This window comes from Saimiri boliviensis, chromosome 15, assembly GCF_048565385.1.
Source record: "Saimiri boliviensis isolate mSaiBol1 chromosome 15, mSaiBol1.pri, whole genome shotgun sequence".
Lineage (NCBI taxonomy): Eukaryota > Metazoa > Chordata > Mammalia > Primates > Cebidae > Saimiri > Saimiri boliviensis.
In genome coordinates, this window is record NC_133463.1 from 59,994,422 (window position 1) to 60,021,045 (window position 26,624).

General features: G+C 35.5%; 1 long non-coding RNA gene across 2 annotated transcripts in view; it reads left to right on the forward strand.

Annotated features, from left to right (window-relative positions):
- Positions 1-25,648, forward strand: part of LOC141581483 (uncharacterized) — a 205,789-nt gene extending 180,141 nt beyond the window's left edge. Inside the window, exons 2-5 of one of the 2 annotated variants that reach the window (XR_012514155.1) lie at positions 10,457-11,864; positions 13,954-13,983; positions 17,273-17,446; positions 24,232-25,648. This is a non-coding gene — a long non-coding RNA (uncharacterized LOC141581483). Of the gene's footprint in view, positions 1-10,097; positions 11,865-13,953; positions 13,984-17,272; positions 17,447-24,231 lie in introns of those variants that run through there. The other variant, XR_012514154.1, reaches the window with a different exon arrangement.
- The last annotated feature ends 976 nt before the right edge of the window (positions 25,649-26,624 follow it).

Here is a 26,624-nt window from a genome sequence, read left to right on the forward strand (position 1 = left end):
TCCTGCAGCAGATTAGTGTATTTTTCACAATGAATGACCCTACATTGACACCTCAATATCCTTCAAAGTTAGTAGCTTCCATTAAGGACCATTCTTATTTTACTTTAAGTTCTAGGGTACATGTCCAGATCTTGCAGGATTGTTACATAGGTATACACATGCGATGATGGTTTGCTGCCTCCATCACCCCATCACCTACATTACCTATTTCCCCTAATGTTATACCTCCCTAATCTCCCCACCCCCTGCAATCCCTCCCCTAGCCCTCCACCCCCCAACAAACCCCAGTATGTGATGTTCCCCTCCCTGTTTCCATGTGTTCTCATTGTTCAACACCCACTTATGATTGAGAAGATGCAGTGTTTGGTTTTCTGTTCTTGTGTCAGTTTGCTGAGAATGATGGTTTCCAGATTTATCCATGTTCCTGCAAAAGACATGAAATCATCCTTTTTTATGGCTGCATAGTATTCCATGGTGGATATGTGCCACATTTTCTTTATGCAGTCTATCTTTGATGGGTATTTGGGTTGTTTCCAAGTCTTTGCTATTGTAAACAGTGCCTCAGTGAACATACATGTGCATGTGTCTTTATATTAGAATGATTTAAAATCCTTTAGGTATATACCCAGTAATGTGATTGCTGGGTCAAATGGTTTATCTATTTTTAGATCCTTGAGGAATTGCCCCACTGTCTCCCACAATGGTTGAACTAATTTACATTCCAACCAACAGTGTAAAAGCACTCCTTTTTCTCCACATCCTCTCCAGCATCTGTTGTTTCCAGATTTTTTAACGATCGCCATTCTAACTGTCATGAGATAGTATCTCAGTGTGGTTTTTATTTGTACTTCTCTAATGACAGTGATGATGAGCATTTTTTTAATGCATGAACCATACTGATGTATGTTTGTTGGCCACAAAAAAAGTCTTCTTTTGAAAGTATCTGTTCATATATTTTGCCCACTTTATTTTTTTTTGTATATTTGTTTTAGTTCTTTGTAAATTCTGGATATTAGCCCTTTGTCAAATACATAGCTTGCAAGAATTTTTTCCCATTCTGTTGGTTGCCAGTTTACTCTAATTATTGTTTCTTTTGCTGTGCTAAAGCTCTTAAGTTTAATAAGATCCCATTTGTCTATTTTGACTTTTGTTACCATTGCTTTTGGTGTTTTAGTCAGGAAGTTCTTGCTATGCATATGTCTTGAATGGTATTGCCTAGGTTTTCTTCTAGGGCTTTTATGGTGTTAGTTCTTATGCTTTAATCTTTAATCCATCTGGAGTTAATTTTTGTATAAAGTTTAAAGAATGGGTCCAGTTTCAGTTTTTTGCACATGGCTAGCCAGTTTTCCCAGCACCATGTATTAAACAGGGAATCCTTTCCACATTGCTTGTTTTTGTCAGGTTTGTCAAAGATCAGATGGTTGTAGGTGTGTGGCATTACTTCCAAGGCCTCTGTTCTGTTCCATTGGTCTTGTTTTTGTATAAGGTGTAAAGAAGGGGTCCAGTTTCAGCATTCTGCACATGGCTAGTGAGTTTTCCCAACACCATTTATTAAACAGGGAATCATTTCCCCACTGCTTGTTTTTGCAAGGTTTGTCAAATCAGATGTTATAGGTGTGTGGTGTTATTTCTGAGTCCTCTGTTCTATTCCATTATCTATATCTCTGTTTCGTTACTAGTACCATGCTATTTTGATTATTGAAGCCTTGTAACATATTTTGAAGTCAGGTAGCATGATACCTCCAGCTTTGTTCTTTTTGCTTAGGAATGTATTGGTTATGCAGGCTCTTTTTTTGGTTTCATATTAAGTTTAAGATGGTCTTTTCCAGTTCTGTAAAGAAGGTCAATGGTAGCTTGATGGGGATAGCATTGAATCTACAAATTACTTTGGGCAGTATGCTCATTTTCATGATATTGATTCTTCCTAACCATGAGCATGGAATGTTTTTTCATCTGTCTGAATCTTCTCTTATTTCCTTGAGCAGTGGTTTATAGTTCTCTTTGAGGAGGTCCTTTATGTCCTGCTCCTGAATGACTACTGAATGAATAATGAAATGAAGGCAGAAATAAAGATGTTGTTCAAAACCAATGAGAATGAAGACACAATGTACCAGAATATCTGGGACATATTTAAAGCAGTTTCTAGAGGGAAATTTATAGCACATAATGCCTATATGAGAAGTGAGAAAAGATCCAAAATCTACACCCTATAGTCAAAATTAAAAGAGCTAGAGAAGCAAGATCAAACAAATTCAAAATCTAGCAGAAGACAAGAAATAACTAAGATCAGAGCAGAAGTGAAGGAGATAGAGTCATAAAAAACCCTTCAAATAATAAATAAATCCAGGAGCTGGTTTTTTGAAAAGATCAACAAAATAGACCACTAGCTAGATTAATAGAAAAGAGAGAAGAATAGATGCAATAAAAGCATAATAAAGGGGATATCACCACCGATTCTACAGAAATACAAACTACAATCAGAGAGTACCACAAACAATGTATGCACATAAACCAGTAAATCTAGAAGAAATGGATAAATTTCTGACACTTGCAACTTCCCAAGACTAAACCAGGAAGGAGTTGAAACCCTAAATAGACTAATAACAAGGTCTGAAGTTGAGGCAGCAATTGATAGCCTACTAATAAAAAAAAGTCCGGGTCCAGATGGGTTCACAGCCTAATTCTACCAGACGTACAAAGAGAAGCTGGTATCATTTATTCTGAAACTATTCCAAACAATACAAAAAGAGGGAATCCCCCCAACTCATTTTATGAGACCAACATCATCCTGATGTGAAAACCTGGCAGAGACACAACTGAAAAATTTCAGGCCAATATCCATGATGAACATTGATGCAAAAATCTTCAATAAAATACTGGCAAACTAAATGCAACAGCGCATCAAAATGCATATACATCATGATCCAGTAAGCTTCATCCCATGGATGCAAGTCTGGCTCAACATCTGCAAATCTATAAACATAATTTATCACATAAACAGAACCAAAGATAAAAAACCACGTAATTATCTCTATAGATGTGGAGAAGACCTTCAACAAAATTCAACAGCCCTTTATGCTAAAAATTCTTAATAAACTAAGTATTGATGGAATGTATCTCAAAATAATAAACGCTATTGATGACAAACCCATAGCCAATATCATACTAAATGGGTAAAATCTGGAAGCATTTCCTTTGAAAACTGGCACTAGACAAGGATGCCCTCTCTTACTATTCCTATTCAACATAGTATTGGAAGTTCTAGCCAGAGCAATCAGGCAGCAAAAAGAAATAAAGCGTATTTAGTTAGGAAAAGAGGAAGTCAAATTGTTTCTATTTGCAGATGACATGATTGTATATTTAGAAGACCCCATCATCTCAGCCCAAAATCTCCTTAAGATGATAAGCAACTTTAGCAAAATCTCAGGATACAAAATCAGTGTGTAAAAATCACAAGCATTCCTATACACCAATAACAGACAAACAGAGAGCCAAATCATGAGCGGACTCCCATTCACAATTGCTACAAAGAGAGTAAAATATCTAGGAATACAACTAACAAACAGTTTTGGATATTCTAATAGGTACGAAGTGTCTCACTCTTATTCTAATTTGCAGTTCTCTGGTTTCCTAATGCCATACAATATGGAACATCTTTTAATATGCTTGTTTACAAGTATATATCTTTTTTTGCTGAAGTATCTGTTCAGATTTTTTTTTGCCCATTTTTTAATTGGATCATTTGCTTCTTATCTCAGTCTATGGCTTTTCTGCTCATTATTATGGTGGACGTTTTTTAATGTAAGGATTTTACATTTGAGTATGCATACTATTAACCTGACTCAAGAAAAGTAAAATAGCCTGGACTTATTTCTTATTAAAATGGCATTTAATCAGACATGCTAGCTCTGTCAATCTGTTCTTTTTCTAATTATCCTTTTGATTTTGTTAGAAAATGTTTCATACATTATAGATCTATCATAGAATAATTTATTCTCACATGCTAGATTTTTGGATATGCTCCTGTTCTTTAAGACTAAAAAAATACATTAAAACCAATCTGCACTAAAGAAAATTACAGTGAGAGACTTTGTTGGAAAACATTTCAATTTTATTATATCAAGAAATACCATGTAGACAAAAAAAAAATCTGTGAACTTGAATAATCTCTTTAGCCAGTCAAATAGATTAACAGCTTCTGTTAAACAAATATTTTCCCATTAATATAATATATACTATAATAAAGGTATATACAAAGTGTGGTGGTAGCATTGGAAAATTTACATTGAAAGGATAATCTTGGAGATAAGCCTGGAAGGATGTATAGGTGCAGTTCTTTGCATCACTGAAGGAAGACAAAGTAAACAATTGTAAAGGCATGGAGGCTGGAAAGGACAAACCATGTTTGGAAACGTACTTATGGTTCAGTATTTCTAAAACACAAATCTGGTAATGGGGAATAGGGACTTGTAGAAGTGCATAGTTAAGTCAGCAAGGCCAGTTCAGGAAGGCCCTTGAATGCCATGCTTAAGGGTATACTCTTCTCATGAGAAAGTATACTCATGAGAAGACATGAAAGCATTTTGAGTAGAGGAATGTATGATCTGATTTGTGTCTTAGAAATCTGGTTGCTGTGTTGAAGACTGGAAAGGGGGACAACTGGAAGCAATGTCTTCTGAAGGAACAGGGAAATGGGAACCTGAGTTCAGGTAGATGAATTATTCTTGGAGACTAGGAGCAGCTCATGTACTTGATATATAAAATAATGTCTCGATATGGAAGTATTGCGCTTTGTCTCTACTGATTAATATAAAACTATGTTTATGTTTTTTTCTTGAGAATTAATTAAATGAGTTCTCAGGGTTTCAAATTAAAAGCTTGTTATAAGTAAAATTAAAAATATAGTGCTTTTAAGAATATATTTTTGAAGTATGTGCAGACATGCTGTTTCTTTTAAGGAATGACCTATTACTTGAAAACAACCCTTTTCTTTTAGAATAGGAATGAGAGAAAGCTAATGTCAACATGCTTAAAATTTACTATCTATCCATCATCTGTGTGTATGAACGACCTGGTTAGAAGATTTATACATATGTCTGAAGCCCAGAACAATTGTTTGCATTACTCTGTTTTCCCACTTGCAAATGACAAAAGTCAGTCTAAATTACCTCAAACAAATAAAGGAGATTACTTGGTTTATATAACCTAAAATCCAGGAGTAGAAAAAGTATGTCAATTTGAATACTTTTGGGTATTTCAAGGAGAAAACCCAACTTAAGATATTTCAAGAAGCTTATTAGTTTATTAGTTCATTTAATTAAAAAATCCATTAGTAGGGAGGAACAGATTTGTTGGGATTCTGGCTTCCTTTCTGTGTGATTTTCTCTCTACGATTCCCATATGTCAGATTTATCCTGAAGTTGAGGCTCATAGTGCTGGCCAAATGCCCAAAGCAAATCCAAGCCTCACACTTATACACTGAATGTCTTAGAGGAAGAAATAACTTATTTTCCCACAACCTTTATCCAAATTCCTAAAATCTAATATTTTGGGATCAAGTTATGACATTTTTCTAATTCCGAGTCAATCACTGTGAACAAAAAGATGCTATCTATTGATTAATTCTGGGCCAAATATCCATCTGTGAGCCAGTCATTGTGGCTTGTGGAATATAATTAAACTGGGTGGCATGGGACAATCACAGCCCATTCTTCAAAATTCGGTTATACTCAGTTCCACAAAAATGACATGGTTTGAATACAATGAAAGAAAGCTGAAATAGCTAATGGGAAATTGTCTGGCAGTGTCTACAACACTGCTTCAGGTCTTCCAGGACCCAGATCATTGGAAATCTCTCACTCTACGTCTCACATTTCTTTAGTATCTGCTGCATACAAAGTACTCAAAAGGTAACAAGATGGATACTATGTTTTCCAGGCTTAAAAATATAGCTTACTGACTTAAAATTCTGAGAATAAAAATTCACTTTTCTCAGCAGTTCAAATTACCAGAGTGAATCTTTATTAGACAGAATTAGGTCACACGTTTGTACTTGAAAGCAATTCTTTTGCCAGAGGTAGGAATACTCATATTGATTTGCCCTGGCCCATATGACATTCTTGGAGGTAGAGTTTAATGTTAGCTCTATTCAAACTACAAGGAGTTTGAATGAAGGCCAGGTAGATTTACAGATAAAAATAGGTGATGCTTATTAATAAAGGGAAATTAATGATAGACAAAACAACAATATGTTTAATACAAAACCAAATAGTGAATTGTTTCATGTCAATAAAATCCCAAATAATACATATTTTACTGAATTAATTAATTGATGTTTATTTACTACTTGTAACAAAATAAAATAGTTACTGTCTTACTACAATTGGGCCATTATAAAATGGTGTAAACTGGTTAGCTTATAAACAACAGAAACTTATTTCTCTCAGTTCTGCTAGCTAGGATGTCCAAGATCAAGGCACTAGTAGATTCATTTCCTGGTAAGATCTCTCTTTCCGGTTCACTTTCTTCTTCTTCTTTTTTTTTTTTTTTTTTTTTTCCTGAGATTGGGTCCCACTCTATCTTCTAGACTGGAGTGAAGTGGTATCATGTTATCTTACTGCAACCTTCACCTCCTTAGCTCAAACAGTCCTCCCTACTCAGCCTCCAAGCTGGGACCACAGATGCATGCTACCATGCTTGGATAAGGTTTTGTATTTTTGATAGAACCAAGGTTTCACCATGTTATCCAGGCTTGTCTCGAACTCCTGAGCTCAAGCTAGCCACCTGTTCAGCCTCCCAAAGTTCTGGGATTATAGATGTAAAACCATGCCCAGCCAACAGCACCTTCTTCCTGTGTCCTCACATGATAGAAGGCACCAGTTAGCTCTCTGGGGTTTCTTTTATAAGGGCTCTATCCTCATGATCTCATCACTTCCCAGAGGCTCCACTTTCAAATACTATCACCTTGGGAATTCAGATTTTAGCATGGGAATTTTGAGAAACACAAACATTCAGACTAGAGGACTAATTATTTAAATACAACCAAATATTTAACCTGAGTGCTTACATAAAATCATTTCATTTTATTAACAGGAGATTATTAAAAATAATAATCAATTTAAAATTTTATATTGTATTTTACATGCAATTTAATGCCATTGACTTTGAAATAATTTATTGAATGTTCTTTGAGACCTATAAAGAGGACGAAAAATACCACAAAACACTTAATCTCAGCTTTGGTCTGAGCATTCTTATTCACTTGACTGCAAGAGACATTGAACATTTTCTTGTACTTGAAAATATACTTCAGCATTATTTTCACTTCCATTAAACAATCCAAAACTTATGTGGCATTATACAGCATTATGTAGTTTTAGTGACCATGTCAGGAACAAGGTTGATGAATTAAGAAAAGTGGGCTAATATCAGAGGGAAAAATATTTTTAAAGTATTCTTAATTCAAAATGTATTAATATGTTAAATGCTCCATGAAGTTTGGTAAGCAGACTTGCTCAGCATACAATCTTCTCACAAGTCCATTTCTAGCATAGTTTTGCATTTAACCTTTAATAATGGCACCACTAACATATAATGACTATTAAAGTTCTTTTATTGTTAAATCCTTATGATATTTTTAAGTCAAACACAAGAAATATTGTGTATTTAAACATAGCTCAAGTTTAACTTATTATTGGTATGATTTAATTATACGAGTCTAATTTTAGAAAGTTGACTTCCTTAAAGAATAAGGTACCTTAATAATGGCTGCCATGATTCTTATTACTCCTGGCTTTACAATATATCTAGAGTGAATCAAAGCATCAGCTCCAAAACATAAGTTAAGGAATCCATCTTTTCCAATGTGATTTTTTCCCACTACCATATTTTGTAATGTGGTGATAAGGCACTATATAGTTGAAGTTGCTTAAGTAAGTGCTTTCCCAAGAGACCTCTCTTCTTTATATCATTTTATTTGCCCCTTTATTTGTACCCCTCCTGATAAGAGAATTCTGCTTAATTCAAGTCACTTAACCATATTTATTGAATACCTCTAAGCTGTATAAACCGTATTTATTGAATGCCTCTAAGCTTTTTTGCCCTGAAGAGCTGTCAGAAAAAAAGTGTGTGTGTGTGTGTGTGTGTGTGTGCGTGTGTGAAGACATAATATGTGCAAATATAAGATAAATATGCTATTGTCATTTTTATTTATATTAATATTTAATGTTATGTTTTCAGTGAAAATATAAATGAAAGTTATGGAAATTACTAAAATAATACCCAGTAGCAGATGATTATGAGTAGAAGAGTACAAAAAGAAAATATTCTAAAAAATTTATGGCAAGTATGTATCTGAAGTTGTAAACACTAAAATAAATTTCTACATTTGTAAAATTTGCCCTAGGCCATACACAGCCAATATTTTTGGAACCTAGTACAAGGCCATGACTGAAAATGAAAATTCCCAAAGAAATTATACTGAGTTTTGAATCTTTTTAATGGGCTCAATTGAAGGGATTGGATTACTGCATAGCAGGGCATTTTCCAAAAGTGAATGTAACCAATTTGCAGTTTCCTAAATATTCTAAAGGGATAAATAAAGGTTTAGTAATGTTGCCCTTTAGTCGTTAATGTAATCCTTTAAAATTTAGAGGTATTTGATTTTCTAAGAAATCACTGAATATTTCAGCAGTAATATAAATTTTTGCCTCTGGGTGGCTCTTAACAGTTTTTTATATGACATGATTGGTGATTGGTTTAGAAAATAGACTAAAAATTACAGGAACATTGTGAACATTTTCCAACCCAGTTGGCTTTCAGTATATATTCCAAATGAAGCTTATTTCAAAATACTTTGAGGGAAAAAAAATCACAAAGTCAGAATCTGTTTAGTAAAGTCTTATTGGTAGCTGACTTCATATTGTATGTTTTGTTCTTTTTAGCTCTAACTCAGTGACTGTGCTAAAGGAGAAAAAAAAAAAAACACTGTTTTATTGGGATGGTGAAATGCAATTTTTTTTATTACTTGCTAAATTTGTTTAACAGTGTTCTTGCATGTTTTAACTCTGTTGCAAACAGCAGTGCACCTCCATGATTTGTCTTTTACATATATTTTTCACATGCACATGGAAAAATTTGAGCAATATATTGTACAAATATTTGATATTATACAAAAATGACACCTAACCTTTGGAATAGACCTACAGGAGGATTCATTTTTCACTTGAGTTCCCAGCACTTTATTCCTAGAGTTTTCAAATCGCTTGTCTATCTCTCCTTCCTCAAATATATTTTTTGAGATTGAAATTGAAAAGACTTTTAAAAAATTTCAAGTTTTATTATAGATTCAGGGGTACAAGTGCAAATTTTTATGTTCGTATACTGTGTGATGTTGAGGTTCAGACTACAGATGATCCCATCACACAGGTAGTGAGCATAGCACCCAATAGATGCATTTTCAGTCATTTTACCCCTTCCCCTCTCGCTGCTTTTGGAGTACCCATTGTATATTGTTTCCATCTTTGTGTCATGTATACCTGGTGTTTAGCTCCCTCTAATAAGTGAGAACATGTGGTATTTGGTTTGTTGTTCCTGCATTAATTTGCTTAGAATAATGGCCTGCATCTACACACGTTACTATGAAGTACATGATGCAGTTCTTTTTTATGGCTGCATAGTACTCCTTGGCTGTATGTGCCAAAACTTGATTTTTTAAAAATTATAAACAAGAAAAGACTTATTACATTTTAGTAATCTAGTTTACCTCAGATGAAATGAAGTAAAGTAGGTGATTTAATTATAGGGAAAAGACACTTGCACACGTTTATAGCAGAACAATTTGCAATTGCAAAAACGTGGAACCAACCCAAATTCCTATGAATCAACTAGTGGATAAAGAAACTGTGAGATATATATCTATATCTATATATACACATATATAGATGTATATGCATATCTATATATGTGATGTATATACATATACATAGATACACACACACACACACACACATATATATATATATATATATATGATGGAATATATAGATATATACATATACACATATATATATGATGGGATTCTTTTAAGCCATAGCAAGGAAAGAATTAATAGCATTTTCAGCAACCTGGATGAGCTTGTAGACTATTTAATTTTAAGTGAAGTAATTCAGAAATGGAAAACCAACCATTGTATGTTCTTACTCATAAGTGAGAGCTAAGCTATGAGAATGCAAAAGCCTGAGAATGACACATGGACTTTGGGAGTTAAGGGGGAAATGGGAGGAAGGGGGTGATGAATAAAAGACTAAAAATAGGGTATAGTGTATACTGCTTGGGAGATGGGAGCACCAAAATATCACAAGTCACCCCTAAATAACTGATGTAACCAAACACTACCTGTTCCCCAATAATTTACAGAAATGGAAAAAAAAGCAAAAGAAAAATTTTGGAATTCTAGTCTCTTTCAGGTGTGGACTTGGGTAAATTTATTAAGAAGGAGTTTTCTCACCAACTGGGAATAATAATAGTATACTCCTTGTGAGGAGTAAATACGTTCATGTAAGTCAAGCAGTTGGCATTCAAAAATGGAGGTAAGCTGAAGCCCTTTCATCTTTATTATTTTTTTTCTTATGAGGTACCATTTAGAGAGAAAAAAATGTTCTTGCAGGCCAACTGATTGTTCATAGACATTCTACATTTTCAGATGAATTTAGGCAACCCCATCCAATTTGGCTGCCTTCAGTAACTGCAAAAAAACACCCTCATCAAAAAAAAAAAAAATTAGAATTTTGAATAATAAATGCCACATGTTGTTATTCATGTTTTAATTTCATATAGAATAAAAACATAAAACCCTACTTTCTTGCATGACCAGCATTTCTGTAGATACATCAGTCAAAAATAAATTCAGTATCATAGAACCGGGGAAGTTGAAGGTAATATTATATTTTATGAAAAGAGTCACTTTTAAAAGTGATTTTCTGAGATTAAAAAAAAAAAGTGAGTTTCTTTTGATGTGGCCTCATGGGTTTGCCACAAATATTGTAAAATGTCAAGACTTGATATTTCTTTGAATTGATTTCCAAACCAGGAAGCACCAAGGATGTTGCCCATTTAATCTCTTCCATGGGTAAAACAGTTTTTGTAAGATAAACATACAAAAAGCACAAGTGAGATTTAGTAAATAATAAAAAAAAATGAAGGTTAATTTTGAAGATCATATAATCACATTATTTAAATAGATTCAAAAAATTTGTTAAAAGTCATAGCAAATTTTGTAATGCTTATTTATAAAATGTACCTTGAGTTTTGTCATTATTGTCATTAAGTATGTCTGCCTCCTCAAAAGCATTCTCACATTTTTTCCCTAGACATTAATAACACATGTACCTCCCAAATACAGAAGACACTAATCATAATTTCGAGCAGCACTACTCAGAAAGATTTTGGTAAATTCAAAAGCTTTGCCTTGCCAGAAAAAGCAGAGTCCAAGGAGAATGTATTTCTTTAGAAACGTTAAAGTCCTGCCTAAAATGTTCATGTTGTGGTTATTTTTGACAGTTTGGATGAATTCTTCTTAGCGATCAAAACTGCGAGAGTGTTTAGCTTCCTTTCTAAACTCAAGAATTGAAAATGCCCAGAAGATGGCACTCAGAAAAGTCTGCACAGCCTTTCAGAAAGAGATCTCACCTCTAGTGCAAATGAAAATACAAAAAAGAAGATAATGTTTATCTCATGGAATAAGAGCCACTTGTAAAGCCCCAGAGATTGCTGCTGCTGTCAGACATTTAGTTTCAACATGGGAAGCAAGTGAAAATGAATTTATTAACTACATGGGAAATTGTGTTAATTATATTCATGCACAGGTAAAGAAGATAGTATATTTAATCTAAAACAATCAAATCTCATATAATCTGATCCTTTTTCAAAATGTATAGTGTTTTAATCTTTAATAGTGATTAATTTGCTTATCTTCTTTTATACCACACTCCTTTAAATGTTTTTAAACAAACCTTCAGATTATTTGAACTTATTATTTCTATTATATCTGGACTGAGAGTGAAAAAGAGATGGGAGGTACCTGAGGCTACATAGATGTCATTCTTTATATTTTTATAGCATGGTGTTAATTATTGCTAGCATTGATGGTTCTCAAGGAGAACATTTCTACTTATTGGACATATGGTTCCCCTCACAGTCATTTAATCAAATACATAGTATATTAGCTGTGGGCTAATGAGCTCTTCTTGCTGAAAAGTAGGTAATGTGAATGATTCCCTCACTTCTGGGAAGTATGGCTTCCACCCGGTCAGTCTCATGTAATTCAAGTCTTGGGTATTAGAGTAAGTGCCATCTCAGAATGGAGAACTCACAAAGGAATTCTTAATAATACTAAGTAGGAATCTATTGAGATTATTTCAGTTCAAGCAAAGAAAATTTCCACTTTACCATAGTAAGACTGAACTTTTCATAGAGATTTCAGACTTCAGTCATAGTTAAATGAGGGCTCTGACTTAGGATTTTTTCTTTCCTTTTCTATGCATTGGCTACATCAACTTCCTCTATGGAATCCAAGTGTAATGAGCAGTTCCAGGTCTCACATCCATAGAACACACCATTCACAAATACAAAGGGATTTAGTACTGGATAAAGTTTACTCATTGACCATCTTTAAACTAATCATGGCAGCAAGAAGAAAAAAAGAAAAAAAAAAAAAAAAAACAACCCAGAAAAAGATCTCAACAGCTGGGATGGCCCTTAGAGTGGAGAGTAGTTTTGGATCTTTCTTAACCATAAAGCTACTATGAACTTGGTGAGAGAGGGATAGAAACACAATACCAACAACAAAATTACTTGTATTTTAGTGGAATTTTACAGGCCTTGAGCAATTCTGGGTGCTCAGTATGGCACTGATTTTTCTTGAAATGAAAATTCTGTAAATATAAGGCCTAGTATTTTCTATTTGTTCATTGATATTCAAAGCTCACTAAAGAAATATCACTGGAAGATTTACTTGTTTTATACCACAGGCTCATATTTCTATATAATAGAGTATTATATACTTGTATAATAAATAGATATATTACCGGTGTATGATGCAGCTGACATACAAAATACAGAATTTTGCTTTCTATAACAACCTTCACAAAAATATAACAGGTTATAAATATAATTTATCATTAGGCAATTCCATTTTCCCTTGAGTAAATTAAATCACAATTATATGCTTTATTTCATACTTACATTGAAGTAAATGAAGTATTCTGATATTTACTATGTAGGATTTAAATGTATTTATTAAACAAATATCTGCTGAGTAATTAACATTTGTCAAGCAGTACATAAAGTGGCAAAAGGAGAAAATGAAGACAAGATTCCTCCACTATAGCTTTCCCACAGGGTGCCACCCACCAATAAATCATGAAATTAAATACATGACAACTGCACAGAATAATAATTAAATCCAGATATACCAAGGTATTGTGGACACTCAGTTACTGATTTAGAAAATAATCACTTAATTGCTGGGAGCTGACTTGAACCACAAAGGATGAATGGGAGTTTGTCAGATGAACAAAGGAAAAAGAAGAGTCACACATAGAGAATCTTGCTAACAAGGCGACTATGAAATATGAAAGAATTGGGTGGGTGTGTAGAAAAATGATATATGTCATCAAAACTGGGATGCATTTGTGAGTAAAAGATAACACGAATAATTAAAATCATATTATGCTTTAAAGTATTATTGACCCACAGATGGAGTTTTATATGTTGATAGACATGTTAATTCTAATAAAATCTAATTCAAAAGTAAGTTTTCTAAAAATTAAAAAATAATGTGCATATTAAAGAAAACCTTAAAATTCTTTATCTGAGCATTAAATTCAATAGAAGCAGAATAATTGCTGTATTTCTTTGTATACTTAATAGTTTCATGGTTGTTTTGGTCTCTAGCATCTATCTCCAGAATCTAGAAAGCATTAGGTAAGTTATTATTTTTCTATTTTTCTTTTTTAAAATTTATTATGCTTTAAGTTCTGGGATACATGTACAAAACATGCAGGTTTGTTACATAGGTATACATGTGACATGGTGGTGTAGTGCACTCATCAACCCATCATCTACATTAGATATTTCTTCTAATGCTATCCCTTCCCTCTCCCACAACCCACTGACAGGCCCCAGTGTGTGATGTTCCCCTCCCTGTGTCCCTGTGTTCTCATTGTTCCACTCCCACTTATGAGTGAGAACATTTGGTGTTTGGTTTTCTGTTCTATTGTGTTAGTTTGCTGAGATCATAGTTTCCAGCTTCATCCATGTTCCTGTAAAGAATATGAACTCATCCTTTTTTATGGCTGCATAGTATTCCATGGTGTATATGTGCCACATTTTTCTTTATCCAGTCTATCATCCATGGACATTTGGGTTGGTTCCAGGTCTTTGCTATTGTAAACAGTGCCGCAATGAACATATGTGTGCATGTGTCTTTATAACAGAATGACATATAATCATTTGGATATATACCCAATAATGGTATTGCTGGGTCAAATGGAATTTCTATTTCTAGGTCTTTGAGGAAGTGCCACACTGTATTCCACAATGGTTGCACTAATTTACAATCCCACCAACAGTGTAAAAGTGTTCCTATCTCTCCACATCCTGTCCAGCATCTGTTGTCTCCAGATTTTTTAATCATCACCATTCTAATTGGCATGAGATGGTATCTCATTATGGTTTAGATTTGCGTTTCTCTACTGATGATCTTTTCTTCATATGTTTTTTGACCACATGAATGCCTTCTTTTGAGAAGTGACTCTTCATATCCTTTGCCTACTTTTTGATGGGGTTGTTTTTTCCTTGTAAATTTAAAATTTAACTTCCTTGTAGATTCTGGATATTATACCTTTGTCAGATGGATAGCTTTGTCAGATGGATAGATATTTTCTCCCATTATGTAAGTTGACTCTTCACTCTGATGCTAGGTTTTTTTTTTTTTTTTTTTTTTTTTGGCTTGGCAGAAGCTCTTTAGTTTAATTAGATCCCGTTTGTCAATTTTGGCTTTTGTTGCCATTGCTTTTGGTGTTTTGGTCATGAAGTCTTTGCCCATGCCTATATCCTGAATGATATTGGCTAGGTTTTTTTCTATGGTTTCTATGGTTTTAGGTCTTACGTTTAAGTCTTTAATCCATCTGGATTTACTTTTTGTATAATGTGTAAGGAAGGGATGTAGTTTCAGCTTTCTGCATATGGCTAGCCTGTTTTTTCAACATGATTTATTAAATCGGGAATGCGGGAATTCTTTCTCCATTGCTTTTGTCAGGTGTGCCAAAGATCAGATGGTTGTATATGTGTGGTGTTACTTCTCAGGCTTCTGCTCTGTACCGTTGGTCTATCTGTTTTGGTACCAGTGCCATGCTGTTTTCATTACTGTAACCTTGTAGTATAGTTTGAAGTCAGGTAGTGTGATGCCTCCAGCTTTGTTCTTTTTTTTTTTTTTATTATTGTTTAACTTTAGCTTTTAAAAAAAAAATTATTTAACTTTAGATGCACAATATATCTGGCATTTCTTCCCATATTATCCCTCCCCATTCTCCCTTCCCTCCCCAACCACCACTGTTTCTCCCCTACCCCCACCAACTGCCCCCAGTGTGTGAAGCTCCTCTCCGAGTCCATGTGTTCTTATTGTTCAACATCCACCTATGAGTGAGAACATGCAGTGTTTGGCTTTCTGTTCTTGTGTCAGTTTGCGGAGAATGATGGTTTCCATTGCTTAGGATTGTCTTGGTTATATGGGCTCTATTTAGGTTCCACATGATATTTAAAGTAGTTTTTTCTAATTCCAAGAGACGAGGATTGCAATCCCTTCTTCTTTTTTCTTTCCATTTGCTTGGTAAATATTCTCCATCCCTTTAAGTCTATGTGTGTCTTTGTATGTGAGATGGTTCTCCTGAATATAGCACACCAATGGGTGTGGCTCTTTATCCAATTTGTCAGTCTGTGTCTTTTAATTAAGGCATTTAGCCTGTTTCCATTTAATGTTACTATTGTTATTTGTGAAATTAATCCTGTCATTATGATGCTAGCTGTTTATTTTTCTTGTTAGTTGATGCAGTTTCTTCACAGTGTCAATAGACTTTACAATTTGTTATGTTTTTGCAGTGGCTGGTACTGGCTTTTCCTTTCCATACTTAGTGCTTCCATCAGGACCCTTGTAAGGCAGACCTGGTGGTGACAAAAACTTTCAGCATTTTCTTGCCTGTGAATAATTTTATTTCTCTTTTGCTTATAAAGCTGAGTTTGGCTGGATATGAAATTCTGGGTTGAAAATTCTTTTTCTTATGAATGTTGACTATTGGCCCCCCACTCTATTCTGGCTTGTAGAATTTTTGCAGAGAAAACCACTGTTAGTCTGATGGCCTTTCCTTTGTAAACTGACCTTTTTCCTTGGCTGCCCTTAAGATTTTTTCTTTCATTTCAACCTTGGTGAATCTGATGATTACAGAATCATCAGATTGGGGTTGCTTTTCTCAAGGGGTATTTTTGTGGTGTTCTCTGTATTTTCTGAATTTGAATGTTGGCCTGTCTTGTTAGATTGGGGAATTTGTTCTGGATAATATCCTGAAGTGTGTTTTCCAACTTGAGTCCATTCTCCCCATCACTTTCAGGTGCACCAGTCAAACATAGGTTTGATCTTTTCACATAGTTCTATATCTCCTGGAGGCTTTGTTCATTCCTTTTCATTATTTTTTCTCTAATCTTGTCTTCACCTTAATTTCATTAAGTTGATCTTCAATCTCTGATATCCTTTCTTCTGCTTGATCAATTCGGCTGTTGATACTTGTGTATGCTTCAGGAAGTTCTCATGCTGTGTTTTTCAGCTCCATCAAGTCATTTATGTTCTTTTCTAAACTGGTTATTCTAGCTACCAATTCAACTAACATGTTTTCAAAGTTCTTAGCTTCTTTGCATTGGGTTAGAGCATGCTCCTTTAGCCTGGAGGAGTTTGCTATTACCTACCTTCTGAAGCCTACTTCTGTCAATTCATCAAACTCCAGTTTTGTTCCCTTGTGGGTGAGGAGTGGTGACCCTTTGTAGGAGAAAAGGCATTTTGAATTGTGGAATTTTCAGCCTTTTTTGATGTTTGTTTCTCATCTTCCTGTATTTATCTACCTTTGGTCTTTGATGTTGGTGACCTTCAGATGGGGTTTCAGCGTGGACATTCTTTTTGCTGATTTTGATGCTATTTTCTGATTGTTAGTTTTCCTTCTAACAGGCTCCTCTGCTGAAGATGTACTGTAGTTTGCTGGAGGTCCAATGCAGACCCTGTTTGCCTAGGTATCACCAGCGGAGGCCACCGAACAGCAAAGATTATTGCCTGTTCCTTCCTCTGGAAGCTTTGTCCAAGAGGGGCAACCACCAGATGCCAGCTGGAGCTCTTCTGTATGAGGTAACTGTTGACCCCTGCTAAAAGATGTCTCCCAGGCAGGATGCAGGGGATCATGGACCCACTTCAGGAGGCAGTATGTCCTTTAGCAGAACTCGAGTGCTCTGCTGCTCTCTTCACAGCTGGCAGGCAGGAATATTTAAGTATGCTATAGCTATTCCCACAGCCGCCCCTTCCCCCAAGTGCTCTGTACCCAAGGAGATGGGAGTTTTATCTTTAAGACCCAGAGTGGGGCTACTGCCTTTCTTGCAGAGATGTCTTGCCCAGAAAGGAGGAATCTAGAGAGGCAGTCTGGCTACAGCAGCTTTGTGGCACTGTGGTGGGGCCCACCCAGTTTAAACTTCCAGGCAGTGGCTTTGTTTACACTTTGAGAGAAAAACTTTCTACTCAAGCCTCAGTAATGGTGGATGCCCCTCTCCCCACCAAGCTCAAACATTGCAGGTCAACTTCAAACTGCTGTGCTGGCAGGGAGAATTTCAAGCCAGTGGATCTTATCTTGCTGGGTTCCATGGGGGTAGGATCCACTGAGCTAGACACTTGGCTCCCTAGCTTCAGCCTTTTTTTTCCAGGGGAGTGAACAGTTCTGTCTTGCTGGCATTCCAGGTACTGCTGGGATATGGAAAACAACAACAACAACAAAACTGCAGCTAGCTCAGTGTCTCCCTAAATGGCCGCCCAGTTGTGTGCTTTAAATCCAGTGCCCTGGTGGTGTAGGGACCTGAGGTAATCTCCTGGTCTGCTGATTCTGAAGACCATGGGAAAAGTGTAGTTTCTGGGTTAGAATGCACCGTTCCTCATGGCACAGTCCTTCATGGCTTCCCTTGTCTAGTGGAGGGAGTTCCTGGTCCCTTCCACTTCCTGGGTGAGGCACCGCCCCATCCTGCTTCTGCTTGCCCTCAGTGGGCTGCACCCACCATCTAACCAGTCCCAGTGAGATGAGCCAGGTCCCTCAGTTGGAAATGCAGAAATCACCCGCCTTCTGCAATGATTTCACTGGGAGCTGCAGACTGGAGCTCTTCCTATTTGGCTATCTTGTCAGCCACTCCATAATATCCTAATTGATTTCATTTTAAAGATCATACATTTTAAACTGTTGATAAAAGCAATTGATTTTTCATATAGGCAATGACTAATAGTTTATTTTAAAAAATCATACACATATTTACTTTTTGAATGTACATTTCTAAGAATTTTAACACATTTATAGATTCATGAAACACCCAATATAATTAGAGTCTGATTAGTTATTTCACCTCAGAAATGCTCTGTGCTTGTCCTTTGTAGTCACGTTCTCCCTCCTTTTAACCCCTGCCAATCACTGTTCTCTCCCTGTAGTTTTGTCATTTTTTGAGAAGCATGCTCTTTCTAATGAGCCTAAATTCATAATTTATAAATTTATAATGAAATATATAAATATTTTACACAAACAGTTTTCAGTTACTCTTTTTTACTACATTGAAAATAACATCCTATGATGAATATCTTTTTAACACAAAGGCCTTAAATTAATCTGTCTCTAATTCTTTTGATGATTCAAGAAATGTACATATGGCAACAGTTGCAAATTTTCACAATGCAATTTTATTTCAAATAAGAATATGAATTTATTCAATAGAAAATAGGGCCCCAGCAATAGGTTGTTTCTATAATTTGAGATATCTCAAAGCACAATCATAACTATCAGAATTAAATCTTGTATACTAATTGAGCTTCCTAATTTTAACTCATTAGTTACCAATCATTGATAGATATAAATTTCAAAGTTATAACATCGAATTGAATTGCTTTCAAAAGTTGTTATTTGACTAAAGCTTAAACAATTGAAATGTTTGATGCACCAACTTATGAACATTTTGGTTATAGCTTTTAACCGATTTTGGAGAAAATACAAGCAAAACTTTGAAGACCGACATAAAAAATTTAATGCTTATTAAAAACATGTAGATTAATTTTCATATCCATTCTTCAAAGTCCTAACAATACAAAGAAAAAAAATACATTCCTATGCTGATTGTCTTTCTTTTCCTAAAAAAAATTCCTTATTAGTTTAATAATGGAATATTTGAATTACTATTATTTGATATATTTATTTTAAAAATTAAAAGGTATAATTTGTTTTTCTATTATATTTTAATTGGTGTATGTCAGTTCTAATATAATTGTGAATTAAATGTACTTCTGAAGCAATTCCAAATATATTTTACTGCACTGAAAGATTATCAAAAGATTCAAAATATTACCAAGAATATTTGTCTTAATTTTGTAATTTTACAAATTTCAAAAATTACAAAATTATGTAATTTTACACCCTGAAATTAATGACAAAACCATTTTGTTAAGACAGAAACCATGTGATTATCTCAATAGATAGAGAGAAGGCCTTTGACAAAATTAAACAGCCCTTTATGCTAAAAACTCTCAATAAACTAGGTATTGACAGAACGTATCTCAAAAATAATAAAAACTATTTAAAACAAACCCACAGCCAATATCATACTGAATGGGCAAAAACTGGAAGCATTCCCTTTGAAATCTGGCACTAGACAAGGATGCTTTCTCTCACTAGTCCTATTCAATATAGTATTGGAAGTTCTAGCCAGAGCAATCAGGCAAGAAAAGAAAAGCGTATTCAATTAGGTAAGGAGGAAGTCAAATTGTCTCTATTTGCAGATGACATGATTGATTGTATATTTAGAAGACCCCATAGTCTCAGCCCAAAATCTCCTGAAACTGATAAGCAACTTCAGCAAAATCTCAGAATACAAAATCAATGTGCAAAAATCACAAGCATTCCTATACACCAATAACAGACTTAAAGAGAGCCAAATCAAGAATAAAATGCCATTCACAATTGCTACAAAGAGAATAAAATATCTAGGAATACAACCAACAAAGAATGTAAAGGGCCTCTTCAAGGAGAACTACAAACCACTGCTCAACAAAATCAGAGAGGACACAAACAGATGGAGAAACATTCCATGCTCATGATTAGGAAGAATCAATATTGTGAAAATGGCCATACTACCCAAAGTAATTTATAAATTCCACACTACCCCCATCAAGCTACCAATGACCTTCTTCACAGAACTGGAAAAAAACACCTTAAACTTCCTATGAAACCAAAAGAGAGCCTGTATAGCCAAGTCAGTTCTAAGCAAAAAGAACAAAACGAAAGGCATCACACTGCCTGACTTCAAACTATACTACAAGGCTATAGTAATCGAGACAGCATGGTACTGGTACCAAAAGAGAGATATAGACCAGTGGAACAGAACAGAGGCCTTGGAGGCAATGCCACACATATATAACCATCTGATCTTTGACAAACCTCACAAAAACAAGCAATGGGGAAAGGATTCCCTCTTTAATAAATTGTATTGGCAAAACTGGCTAGCCATGTGCAGGAAGCAGAAAGTGGACCCCTTCCTGATGCCTTACACTAAAATTAACTCCAGATGGATTAAAGACTTAAACATAAGACCTAACACCTTAAAAACCCTAGAAGAAAACCTAGGCAAAACCATTCAGGACATAGGCATAGGAAAGGACTTCATGACTAAAACACCAAAAGCATTGGCAACAAAAGCCAAGATAGACAAACGGAACATAATTAAACTCCAGAGCTTCTGCACAGCAAAAGAAACAATCATTAGAGTGAACCAGCAACCAACAGAATGGGAAAAAATTTTTGCAATCTACCCATCTGACAAAGGGCTAATATCCAGAAACTACAAAGAACTGAAAGAGATTTACAGGAAAAAAACAAGCCCATTCAAAAGTGAGTAAAAGATATGAACAGACACTTTACCAAAAATGACATAGATGAAGCCAACAAACATATGAAAAAATGCTCATCATCACTGGTCATTAGAGAAATGCAAATCAAGACTACATTGAAATACCATCTCATGCCAGTTAGGACGGCGACCCTTAAAAAAATCTGGAGACAACAGAAGATGGAGAGGATGTGGAGAAATAGTAACAGTTTTACACTGTTGGTGGGAGTGTAAATTAGTTCAACCATTGTGGAAGACAGTGTGGCGATTCCTCAAGGACCTAGAAATAGAAATTCCATTTGACCCAGCAATCCCATTACTGGGTATATATCTAAGGATTATAAATCCTTCCATTATAAGGACACATGAATATGAATGTTCATTGCAGCACTGTTTACAATAGCAAAGACTTGGAACCAACCCAAATGTCCATCAATGATAGACTCGACAGGGAAAATGTGGTACATATACACCATGCAATAAAATGCAGCCATAAAAAATGATGAGTTCGTGTCCTTTGTAGGGACATAGATGAATCCAGAAACCATCATTCTCAGCAAACTTGACACAAGAACAGAAAATCAAACATTGCATGGTCTCACTCATAGGTGGGTGTGGAACAATGAGAACACATGGAAACAGGGAGGGGAGCATCACACACTGGGGTCTGTGGGGGGAACTAGGAGAGGGACAGTGCGGGGTGTGGAGTTGGGGAGGGATAACATAGGGAGAAATGCCAAATATAGGTGATGGGGAGGAAAGCAGCAAACCACGTTGCCATGTGTGTACCTATGCAACAATCTTGCATGTTCTTCACATGTACCCCCAAACCTAAAATGCAATAAAATATATTTTTAAAAATAAATTCTCAATCTTTTTGGTAGAAGGACTTCTTGGATTCTGTTTTTAACACAGATTTTATGTGTACTTAAAGCTGTGATTTTTTTATTCATGCCATTGATTGGTAATTGGGTGGCTTTGTGCATCACACAGTCCATGACAGGGGTCAACACACAATGTCATGGAATACAAGTTGGTCTGGTTAGGCAATATCCTTGAACATTTTCCCCACCACTATCCTATGTATGAAGGAGTTAGTTGCTACTAGATACTCATGTCCTAGTGCATTCAATCCTTAATCTCTGTATTGCACTATTATGCAACAGTAGAAAGGTGTAGAATATTTTCCCATTCTGTTGCCTTCCGACTTTGTTATTTGATTGAGACTGACTTAAGCCAAGATATGATAAATAATCATTACCTTTTACTTCTTGTGTTGAACTCTTGGATTCACATGAGAAGGCAACTGACATTTTCTGATTCAAGAAGAATGCAGAAACATGTGGAATAGAATTAACTTGCCCTCAGGCCTGGAAAGTGCAGCCATTTTGCAACTTGAAGCAGAACTTCCTTCCCTTAGTGAGCTGCAGACCTATGAGCAAGAAAAATAATTAATTATTGTAATTGAGATTCTTTGATAGTTACACAGCAAAAGTTGACTAATACCACAATATTCTGTCTAAAAATGTCTCCTTCTCCCTTCATTTTACAAATCAAATGTGTATTTTCCTTCTACTGAAACTTTCTAACATGTATACTGCATTTATACATTAGGCCCTCCTAACTAAATTCCACATTATTATTTTAAAGTTCTTTTCTGAAATATTCTTGCCTCTCTCACTACTTAATAAGTACTAAATTATGAAGTATTTGCAACATACACCTTCACTCTACTACTGGCTAACTTAGTGGTTAAGTGCCTGAAAAGCATGAAGATAAAAGGAATGCAGGTATAGATTCTAGGAAGAAAGATGTGGTTATGCTGTACTAGAGGTTTAACAGGCTAGAGGTTTAATAGCCTCTAGCCTGTTAAACTGTAACTGTGGACCTAACTCTGAACACTGTCTCCAAAAGAGTTTCAATTAACGAATAAAAGAAGCCCTAACTTTAAGCAGAAACAAAATTCAAAGATAAAATCTAAGTAAATATGGCCTGTGCTTGTGTGTGTGTGTGTGTGTGTCTGTGTGTGTGTGTGTGAGAGAGAGAGAGAGAGAGAGGGGCAAATTTTCCTAAGGAAACAGATACAACATTTTGTATTTAAATATTTGAAGATTACTTCTGCCAATGGAAAATAAAGTTGCTTTATGGAATATAAGTGGTGAGAACAAGATTCAATACCCAGAAATTTCTTCTCTGGATATGGAATGGGCCACCTCAAGAGCTGTAAATGTGCTTCCATGGTGACTTTCTGCTAAGATTATACTCACCTTTTATAAACCTAAGAGACTCATGCCTACCACAAATGATAATATCAATTAATGTTAATAGAGTGTTTGTCACCACAACCAATCTTCAACCAATCTACCTTCCTTCCTTCCCTCCCTTCCTCCAGCAAAAAAATATGGATCATCAGCTGTGCACCGGGATAATGTTCAAGACGGGGATTGCAGTGGCAAAGAAACAGATGTGTTTTCTGACCTCATGGAGCATTCCTTTAACGGATAAAGTATTATAATAAAGTCAACAAATATATATAATAATAAATGCAAAACATGAACAGAGAGCACATATAAGGCATAACTGATATATTTGAAAATTTGCCAGGGTGTTCCTCTCTCTATGCTATTGTATATAATTTTTTTCACCAGTTTGGTCTTGAGATCTGTCTAATGATAGTGGCCATAAGTGCTAGCCTTGCCTGACTAGAAGTTCATGAGACTTAGTCTTGGATGAGTACAATATGGCTTTTATCAGATATGTCTTTATCCTGGCAGACTACCTAATGCTTAAGTGTCCAACCTGTGACCAGGTATCTCTCTGGAAACTTATTTATATTAAGACACCCTTGTGACTTTTGTCTGACCTTTGTCCAGTTTATTCCTACCAAGATACCAACTCTAAAAGAGGTCCTAACTGAGAAACAAGCTAAGTTTGGATGGTTCATTCATGAAAAATACAGAGTAGGCACTTCAACAGAACAACATACAATAACAAACAGTTTATTATTTACAGGTCCCAGAAAGAAAGGGCAGCACATCCCTGAGGACCAATGGGAAAAGGTAAGCAGTCCAGGACATGGATGCCCAAGCAGTGGGTGGGGAGTGAGGGAAAGTGAGCCAAAGATCTTGTGCTGAAGTCTTTATTAAAATTCATGGCATTACTTAGGCGGGTTTCCTGCGGAGAGTTCTAATGGGGAATTTAGAGCAAGCAGGGATGAGTTTCGTGAAGTTCACTGTGACTGAGAGGCAATCACTCTAGTGTATCTGAGCAGTGCATGAAGTGTGTGGAGTCAATAGGTTATAAATCGTTTTTCCATAGGGAGATGGTAACCAGGAGTTGGCTGTATAAAGTAGATATCTAGATTGGATAGAAACTAGAGAGGCAGAGAACTGTAAGCAAGGGTGACTACACCTTGCTTCTGATATGAAAAAGTTAAACATTCAAAATGGATGCCAAGGCAACGTAAAATTATAATTCTCTGAAAATCCTAATAACAGATACACACTGAGCCTCAGACAGGTTAATGTCCAACAGCTAATATGTGCTGGAGTTGGATTTAAAATCCAGATCTATCCAGTCTCAATGTCTGCACTTTCATTGCACTTCAGTGGGCTAGTAAGGCACCTTCAAACCCCAAAATGCTGAGATTCACATGACATAGGCTGTGTTCATGAATATCAGTGACTCAACAGTAAAGGGGCTTCTGTAGCCATCATTTAATTATTTTTAGTAACCTTAGAAATATCTAATAAAATACTGGTATGAAATTAAGAGATATGGTAAAGTATAGGCTATAAATGGTGGAACCGTTCATCTAAAAATAGTAACTTGCACTTATAAAATATATAATGCAGTAAGATTTCCCTGTGAACCCATTGAGAAGCTACATTTTCTTTGTATTCAAAATACTGCCACCAAAGTTGGTATTTTCCCATAAATGTGAATAGACCAATAAGAACGCGTTATTTTCTGAGATATTTGCTGCAAAATCATGTAGACTGTAATTCTGTCTGAAGAATAGACCTGAATAATCTTTGTTATGTTCTTCCTGGGTATGACATTCATTCAGTTAAATGATTACCAGGGCCTTAACTGCAGTGTGCCAAAAAGAGACAGTTGTGTATATAAAACACATGCTGAGTTTTCACTCAAATGACCTGAGTTCAAGTCCCAGCTCTCAGTCTCAATTACCTTTTTTCTATCTGTAAAGTGGGCATAACATTCTGATTTCACAAAGTTGAGTGTTTAGGGTTCAAAGGAAATGTTGTGCTACCCATAGAGAAATATGTCTTCATGGCTGAAGCTGGAAGCCATTATCCTCAGCAAACTAACACAGGAACAGAAAAACCAAATAACACATATTCACACTTATAAGCTGGAGTTGAACAAATGAGAACACATGAACACAGGGAGGGGAACAACACACACTGGGGCCTGTCAGGGGAGGGAGGGGGTTGTAGAGAGCATCAGGAAAAATAGCTAATGCTTTCTGGGCTTAATACCTAGGTGATAAATTGATAGTAAACCACATAGCACATGCTTACCTATGTAACAAAACTGCACTTCCTGCACATGTACCCCAGAACTTCAAATAAAATTTTTAAAGAAGATAACAAAAAAAGAAATATGCCTTGTTATAAAACCAAGACTTAAGGTATACTGCTTTTATCTAGAATAATTTTAATAGTTTCTAAATGTTCAATTTTCCATGTACAGTGAATATAAGCTTGTATGTTTCCCCTTTACACATAGTATTGAATCTCTCTTACCTCAACAGTTAAGAATTATTTAATTAGAACACGTGGACACAGGGAGGGGAGCATCACACAGTGTGGTCAGTTGGGGGACCAAGACCAGATAGAGGAGATGGGGGGATGAAGGCAGCAAACCACATTGCCATGTATGTACCTTTGCAACAATCCTGCATGATTTGCACATATACCCCAGAATCTAAAGTACAATAATAAAAAAGAATTGTTCATTTATGGTTTATGGAATTGTCTCTGTCCTAATCTTTCTTGGAAACTTTTTCTTTTGCTGCCCTACTAATTCTCTGTGTCCCATGCTGTTTCCACCTCATATCCATTGAATTAAAATGGATGCATCTTTGTTCCAGAGTTTAAACTACTTTCAGGGAGCCCTGCTTTTTCTATCTGCATTTTCTTAAATGATATCTTTCACATTCGTGGATTTTGATTGTTCTTATTCTCACTGTTTCTGATTTGGTTCTGACTAGAATTTTTGATCAGCTGCAACTTTAAGAATGTGAATTCTGTTTTAATATGTGCTCTGTAAAGTACCTATCTGTAAAGCCAGAAGTAGCAGCCTTTTCTAGTAGGGGAAGCAACACCTGGGTTGTTTTGGATGTTGGCTGTAAGTGAATAACATTCAGTTGGTCACAACCT